The 7403-nt window shown below is 39.4% G+C and overlaps 1 pseudogene; it reads right to left on the bottom strand.

Moving 5' to 3' along the window:
* Positions 1–4028: 4028 nt before the first annotated feature.
* Positions 4029–6857, bottom strand: LOC147321399 (uncharacterized; annotated as a pseudogene).
* Positions 6858–7403: the final 546 nt, after the last annotated feature.

Raw genomic sequence — 7403 nt, 5'->3', positions numbered from 1 at the left:
TGTCCTGTTTATAAGGTTGGGAACCTGCAGTCAGCTGAGACTGAAGAAGTCACCTGGATGAATGACGAAACATTTCTCCCACTGAAAATGTCCAGATGAACAGAATCAACTTTTTGGGAAAAGGTTGAGAAACACTGGCTTAAAGGTCACGGGCTCAGTGACCCGTGAAAGAAAATGAGCTGTGCAGTTCACATATCCTTTCCTGTATAGTAACTTCAAAGTTGAAGGGCTACAGTGCAAGGAACCACCTAGTGACTAGGGGTGGGCGATATAAACAATATACGATAGAAACGATATAAATTTGGCCAACGATAGAGATTTTGACTATACCGCTCTATCGCGATAGCACATGTTGATGATGTCATCAAGCTGCGCCTGTTTTGGTCGAAAGCATAGCTACAACCATTATCATCTGCAAATTATGCTGAGAGTCATAGCAAAGAGATGAAGCACTTTTGAAATATGGGGAAAGCTTCCTCCACTTCCGTAACATTGATTCATTAATGTTGAATTCTCTGGCAGCTGCTCTATTCCCATGTTGTTGCAGTATATTAATGACTAACCTCCAGTGTTGGGACTAACGCGTTATTAAGTAACGCGTTACAGTAACTACGTTATTATTGTGGTAACGAGCACAGTAACTAGTTATTATGCCAAAACCGGGAACGCGTTACTCGTTACGGGGATTTAGATAGGCTCGTTATTCGTCAACGATTGATAGATTGATACATATATACCATCAGAACAGTGTACATCACTGTCACAACAGTGTTTGTTTTCATTCAAAGGCTTTATGATTCTTCCTAGAATGGTGGGCCGGTCAGTCAAAATGCCCAGGACGATTTTTTTGTCCCAGTCCAGCTCTGTATGCAGCTCATCTGCAGTCTGGTGTTACCTACATCTTCCTATTCAGAAGGCAGAATTTCCGAGTTCTGAGTACAATCGAAAGCACCACGAATGCGGTTTTTGTGTTGGATGTAAAAAGCGAGGATAGGATGGCTAGGATAAAATCAGGCGTGGGATTTCTCTCGGGGAAATGTGCACATTATTTTTTCCTTTCTATTGGTAGGTGGCACAGTGCACTTGTGGCAAGTAAGCAAGCTAGAAGACTGGCAATCTTGCTGGGTATCCAGTTACGGAAGCAACACATTAACAAGAGAATTCTGAGTTAAACCAAAGTTACTTTCCCTAGTAACTATTTACTCTGAAAGTAACGAGTAACTTGAAGTAACTGAGTTACTTTTGATAGAAGTAACTAGTAATGTAACTAAGTTACTAATTTAAAGTAACTTACCCAACACTGCTAACCTCGTATTGTGGATGAATAATCTCAGTTGTTCTCCTGACTGAAGTTTGGCCCGTGTACAGCATCCTGCTATGCGATTGCATTTGTTCATACAGAATCCCTCACGTTAACTTTTATCGAGTGGAAAAAAAGTTGGCGTTCATCCTCCAGCTTCACTGTGCTAATGTTATGCTAACATAGCTGTGTCGCTAGCAATCACATAGCACAACATTATATACCAGGTAGTCCAACTTCAGTAACCCTGCAAACACCACTGCTGTTTAGTTTTCTGTCTTCATTTGTGTCGGAAGTGGTAGCAGAGCTGTACGTTTTAATTAGTTTCAAAACTCTCTCAGTCATAACATGGTATGAAATGTTTAGGTGGAAACTAGCGAGCTAACTTCCTGTTAAATTCTAACTCCGTTAAATTTAATAAATTCTGTTTTCATGGATGCATGGATGTAAAACTTAATTGTTACACCTGCTAAAGCAGCAATGCTGATGATTTTATTAAAAATGAAAGAATTTAGACTGTTTTTAACTCTCAGTGTTCATTTGACTTTGGGACCTGAAGCTTTGGAACCAGATTACTCCGCGAAGCTCCTCACTACGGCAGCCGTAATGCTCTGACAATCCATCAAGCAGTGTGGCTTACCAAAGTTGTACTAAAACATTTTTTAACAGATTTCTGCACGCCAAAGTTGGTTCGAGATCAGTAAGCACAACCAGAATTCATACATAAGGCACACTCTCAATTTTTGAGAAAATTAAAGGATCTTAAGTGTGCCTTATAGTGTGGAAAATACATTATACAGAAGAAAAGAATATATCACGATATATTTCGTTACCGCACATGCTTCAAATTATATCGCGATATGAATTTTAGGCCATATTGCCCAGCCCTACTAGTGACTCATGAGTTTGTGTCCTTCATGTTCTGCAGCCAGGACAGTGTTTCAGTGAATCCAGTGCCCACTTCATAGCCAGACACTCCTTTTCAATCACTGAATACTTTAACTCGTGCTTGAGAAGCTTCCTACTGATGTGGCCACAGGCTGGAGGTTACCTGGCTCTCCCTGCAGCAAAACCACTCCAATGCAAACTTCAGAGGTGTCCATTTGGACTATGGAAGCCTGGTTAAAGGCAGGGCTCCTCAGAAGGGGCTCATTGCAAAGTTAGTCCTTCAAACTCTGAAAAGCAGTTATCACTGTAAAAATTTTTTAGATTTTATGGTAAAACGCTGGCAGCTCTGGTTGCCAGAAATCTACCGTAAAATTACGGGTGAAACATTTTCTTCTTTAACGGTAAGAAGATATTGTTATTGTTGATTTTACGGTTAAAAATAGTGCTAGGGTCAATATTTTACCATAGAAGAAAATGTTTTTCCCTAAAATTAACATGAAAATAACATATAAAATAAAGTTTGTGCCACAAAACACAACATTTTTTTCCCTGTAAAATTAACTATCAAAAAATAATAAAATACAATTTTATTCTGTAAAAATTGCCAGAATTTACTTTAAAAATGCATTGCAGTTTCCCTTTTTAATGGTTATAAAAAAAGATTAGAAAACTTCCCTGTAAATATTATAGTGAAACACTTTTAACTAGTATGACTAAAAGGGTGCTAGTTCTGTTGCTTTGAGAGTTAATGTTTTATGAAATAATTTACTGTTTGAATAAAGAATTTTGCTATTTATTAACACCATTTTACTTCATAATTTAATATGACATGACAAACTATCATGAGTGTTTGCCTCATGAAATATGATCACCTTTCACTGTTCAATTGATAGTATCAATTATCAACTACTTTATTTAATGCAAAAATATTTTGTGAGTATAAGTAAAATATTCAGATAGCTAGCAGTTCAATTGCTGTTATCAGATGATACAGAACCTTCTTTAGACTAGAGTGCTTTAAAGCGTTCTACTCTGTAAGCTTAATACACAAACCATGATTTTACTCAAATTACTAAATCAATTTACTCAACAAATCACAAATAGTTACCTCCATGGCAGTAACAGTAAGGAATCACAGAATTCTTACAAGTTCTGTTCAAACTGTGCAAAATCAGTGCTGTACGTTGAGCACACATTATATTTCACATTACCTTTAGCAGACAATTCAGACACCTTTAAGTGTTTTTGGTGCTGTTCGCACTACATAAATGTCAGTACACGTAGAATCTTGACTTTTCAAATTATCCAAATACAAATATAGAGAATGAAACATTTTTTCTATAATTGAAAGAAAATCTGAATTGAAGAAATTACAGGAACAAGTTTACACCCACATATTTTGCACACAGAACTGAGCAGTAAAGCTGAAAATGTACATCTTCAAACTGCATCAGGTAACAAACAAAAACTTTACACTTGTTTTGAGAACTTCAACTGCAAATTTTTGGATAACTACAAAATGCCAGCAATGTACATGCAGCATACGTTTACACTATTGGAATACAAATATCCAATAGTGTAAAATATGGAATACAAAATTAAAATCCAAGAAACAAAATAGCAGGTTCACCACATTTTTACCAGATACATTTTTCAGATATAAAACAGTGAATCAAAAGTAGAACATGTACTTTTACGAATTGTGTCTAGTAAAACTTCACATTGTTAAAAACTTCCCACTCACAATCAGAAATGTAACAATTGTTTCAAAAACAGAACACCTGTAGAGTATGTAACATAGTATACCTTCATCACTTTGTCTCAAACAAGAGGGGTAGGACTAGATCCACTCATGGTCATCAATGTCTGAGATGGAAGTGAGGACTCTGGGATTGACTGAGAACACTTTTTTCTTCTTGGATTCAACCTTAGTGCCTCTCTCAGGATTTATGGAAAAGAAACACCTTTATGAAAAAAAGGGCAAGAGAGATTGAGGAAATTAACAACCTGAGGTGGGATATCAAATGGCCAAGTTTGATAAGCACAAAAATAAATCCATAATAAAAGAAATTTTACCGTCGAAGGAACTCCAGTGTTGATTGTAGTTCCACACGGTAGTGTATGTTAAAGAAGTAGTAACTGCCAAACATTAGACAGATAGCAGAGGTGAAGGTTGTGATGTGGTTGTTGACAATCTTCTTGTCAATGCTCAACATGAATGTCTCAGCAGCGAAGCAGGAGGAACCTGAGAATTAAAACAACAACAAATTAAAAACTTTAATAGCAAGAGCTTTAATGTCAGTAATATATACAAATACAGAGATACTTGTTACATGCATCATATGATGAGTTATGTTACTAGCTGAACTTATATGGTTGTGTTAGCCAGTGTATTAGTGTGGAAGCAACAGAACATGAAACTAAACAAGCCAAGAGTACAAGAACGTGGCAGTTACAACAACAAAAAACAAAAAACCTGTTGAATTTTGCTCTTTCAGCTTACCGCAAACAATGATGAAGAGTGTTGGTGGCACTTTCTCCATCTGAACATCTTCTGCAAGGCTTGTCATCTCAACGCAGTGGAACAGAAGCTCTTCCTTCTCGTCAAAATAAGCCAGTAAAAGAAGCATCATCTCAATGACTTCTTGCAAGCAACCACTGGACTGACCTCTTTCAGTCAGAAGTTAGAGAACAGGGGTCCGTTCTTCGTACCTCGCTTACTACATCCAAGATCAAATGACACATCCAAGATCAAATCATCGCGCCAACTTTGAGCTCGCTATCCCGGTTCTCCGAACACACCTGTTGTTGACGATTAGTATAGCTGGATGAAGTAATGTGAGTTCACTGGGTGGCTTAACAGGGGCTACGCATCGATAGTAGAAACATTGATCGGCAACCCTTTGATTGGTCGGCGAAAATGTCGAAGGAGCGCGCTCAGTATTTTTCGGCAGCAGAGCAAGAACTCTTGATTGAGGGATTTCAGAGTTTAATTAAAACGCAAGGGAACACTGCAAAGGCTGCAAAAGCAAGGAGAGAGGGCTGGCAGAAAGTTGCTGACAAATTAAACTCGTAAGTAATTTAACAATAATAATAATAATAATAATGGATTGGATTTATATAGCGCTTTTCAAGGTACCCAAAGCGCTTTACAATGCCACTATTCATTCACTCTCACATTCACACACTGGTGGAGGCAGCTACGGTTGTAGCCACAGCTGCCCTGGGGCAGACTGACAGAAGCGAGGCTGCCATATCGCGCTATCGGCCCCTTTGGCCAACACCAGTAGGCGGTAGGGTAAATCTATTATATTATATTATATCCTCTTTCACATTAGAGCCACGACAGGACCCACTAGAACATGGGAACAAGTAAAAGTGAAATATAAGAATATTCTACAGAATGGTAATATTTATCACTTATATTGCTTTTAGTCTTTTGAACAGAGACCCTGAAATAATCTGTTTGTTTATAACAGCAACCAAGAAAAGGGCAGAGCAAAAAAAGACAGGTGGTGGTCCTGCACCCCCTCGTCAACAAGTTGGTTAAGTAAATAATACCCTCACGGGAAAATCGATATCTCTCAATGAGCACACTGTCGCGCTGAGCTAAAGGATCCTGTCTGTCCCGCAATATACGCTGAATTCTGAAAACTCTCCTTATCAATCTTGCACCTTCCGCAATGGGTGGCTCGCGTATACGGACAGGACATGGCTGCGACAGGCTTCCCAAATCCACCTTCGCTTTTATAGCCGTGGTCTCTCATCTTGATTACATGAAGTAATTTACTATTACTACTGTGAAATATGGATTACATCTGTAATAATCACATACATGTAATAGAATGATTAATAGTACATTTCCCTTTTTTTAGGAAGTGACCTGTATGTATCTGTATGGAATCAATAAAAGAATCAAGTACTGCATTATCTTTAGTTACATTGATAATATTTATTTATGGTAAAACAGTGGGAAAATATCGCTGTTGCTTTCGTATAAATGAAGTGTACATACCTGAGTGGCCGCGATCTAATCCTGTTTACATAAAGTAAGCCTGCTCGGGAGCAGGTTCACGCTTACGGATCTGTTGCTATGACAGCAAGTCCCGGATGAGCTTCGGAGAACCGAACAATCCAAGATCACGCGAAATCGTCAACAATCAAATCCAGCTAACCTACTTAGCGAGGTACGAAGAACGGACCCCAGCATTCAGGACTTGCTTGTGCTTTTGTGCATCAACATATTTGAGGAACTTTAACAGACGTGCACCCTTTTTGTCTACATTGGCAAAGAAGGTCTCCATCAGATTCACACCAGTCAGTTCTTGGAACTGTGCCGTCATACCAACTTCATTGAAGAGAAAGGGCCATTCCTGGCATAGTTTCTGGATGCTTGCCCCTTTGTTGATGTCTTTATGCTGTGTGTAATACGTGCACTTGACTAGTTCTTTCACAACATCTGTATTGTAGTTATTCTTTTTAAACAGCTTCTTCATTTCTTTCTTCTTTTTTTTTCAAGCTGACTCTCCAAGGCCGTTTTTTGGAATCTGCCAGTAGCCCTTGGTGAAATCCAGTGTCGTGAAAAAATGGGCCGTATAGACCCACCTTTCTTCACTACAAGTACAATGAGGCTACACCAGGTGCTGTGTGACTCTTCTATCACTCCCATTTTTAGTATTTCAGCCAATTCCCTTTGAACAATTTGCCTGTTATGTTTGGGAAGCCTGTGGGGCCGTGAACACACCGTCATGCCAGGCTGCGTTTCAAAATGGTGCTCGATGAGAGGCCAGGACAGTCCTGTTGCAACACGGCAACATCTGCTCTCTGGGCCTGTCTGAGATGGTCATCACAATGGAGGGAGGTGGGAATGGTGGAATTTGGCACCTCCGGCCCCAACTCATCTCTCTCTTTAAACAGGCTCACCAGAGAAGTGGTTCCAGCCTCTCTCCATGCTTTCAGGAGGTTGAGGTGATATATCTGCGTGGCCCCTCCCCTGTCCGACCGTACAACCTCATAGTTGACGTCCCCCACACGCCGTATGACCACGAAGGGCCCTTGCCACCTGGCAAGTAATTTAGAGTTAGAAGAAGGGCACAAGCACTTTGTCTCCCAGTAAAAATTGCCTGAGTCTAACCCCTCTGTTATACAGGAGTTGCTGACGCTGCTAAGGAGTCTAACCAGCAATCCCAATTGCGTTCATCTTCGTGAATGAACT

This window comes from Aulonocara sp. 'chitande type north' Nkhata Bay, linkage group LG9 (genome assembly GCF_057382095.1).
Source record: "Aulonocara sp. 'chitande type north' Nkhata Bay isolate Kocher_YH1m ecotype deep benthic linkage group LG9, A_spYH_male_GT1.1, whole genome shotgun sequence".
Lineage (NCBI taxonomy): Eukaryota > Metazoa > Chordata > Actinopteri > Cichliformes > Cichlidae > Aulonocara > Aulonocara sp. 'chitande type north' Nkhata Bay.
Note: the sequence above shows the minus strand (reverse complement) of the source record. Positions and strands in the feature narration are given on the sequence as shown.